Here is a 960-nt window from a genome sequence, read left to right on the forward strand (position 1 = left end):
GGTAAAGAATTGTTATGTCTGCCATGATTTGTAGATTTGTAGATTCCAATATATGAATTGCTACACCCGTAACACTGTGGCTAATTTTCCTTTTGTCATATGGTACATCGTGAATTATACATGCATCTGCCACATTCGACAATTGTATGACAATTCTGCTCGCCCAACGTTGCACTTCTTATTATAAGGTTATAGTGTTCTCAATCAACCACACCTATGTTGATTCCCACATCAGTGAACTTCGTTGGTTTCCTAGTTTTTGCATGTGTCCACTCGTCTCTCTTACTGTCACTTTGACTTCTATTGCTATCGCCGAACCCATGCATGTTAATTTATACGTCGAAGGGGCCGATGCATATTGAAATCCATTAGACATGCTATGTCGACATTGGTCACCGGCTACTAAATATTATGTTTCCTTGAATTATTTTTTGCTCCACTGTTCACCTTTAGGCATTATTTCTTATATACATTGATATCTAATTTCCACTGGTGAATTTTATTTGCAAAGCATCACATATGTAACATTAAAAAAATAAATGAAAAGTCAATGAAAAAGCGCCAATGGATACTCCCCTTTGTTCATCAAAGCCAAACCATGACGTGTTCTTGGTACAAACTTACAAATGAGATTCAATATGAAACAAAAAACACTAGTAATTCCTTATATTTTTGCAAGGAGGATGTAAGTGAGAATCGTGAGAGTTCATATTAATCTATATCAATCCTTTCTAAATCAGTATACACATATGGTTTTCCTTACATTACATGGTTACTGTTGTGCTTTATTGACACTTCAATATTCTACCCAATCCTAACTCTACACTAACCCGGTCCTCACACCTCTAGAATGTAGATTATTCTTTGTATCTTTTTTATTGGGGAGTCATGGATAATCCTTGGCATTGGAACACATGCTTTGATAGCACTATGAGATGAGAGAGTGTGAGTTAAATTATA

Source organism: Triticum dicoccoides, chromosome 6B (genome assembly GCF_002162155.2).
Source record: "Triticum dicoccoides isolate Atlit2015 ecotype Zavitan chromosome 6B, WEW_v2.0, whole genome shotgun sequence".
Taxonomy (NCBI): Eukaryota; Viridiplantae; Streptophyta; class Magnoliopsida; order Poales; family Poaceae; genus Triticum; species Triticum dicoccoides.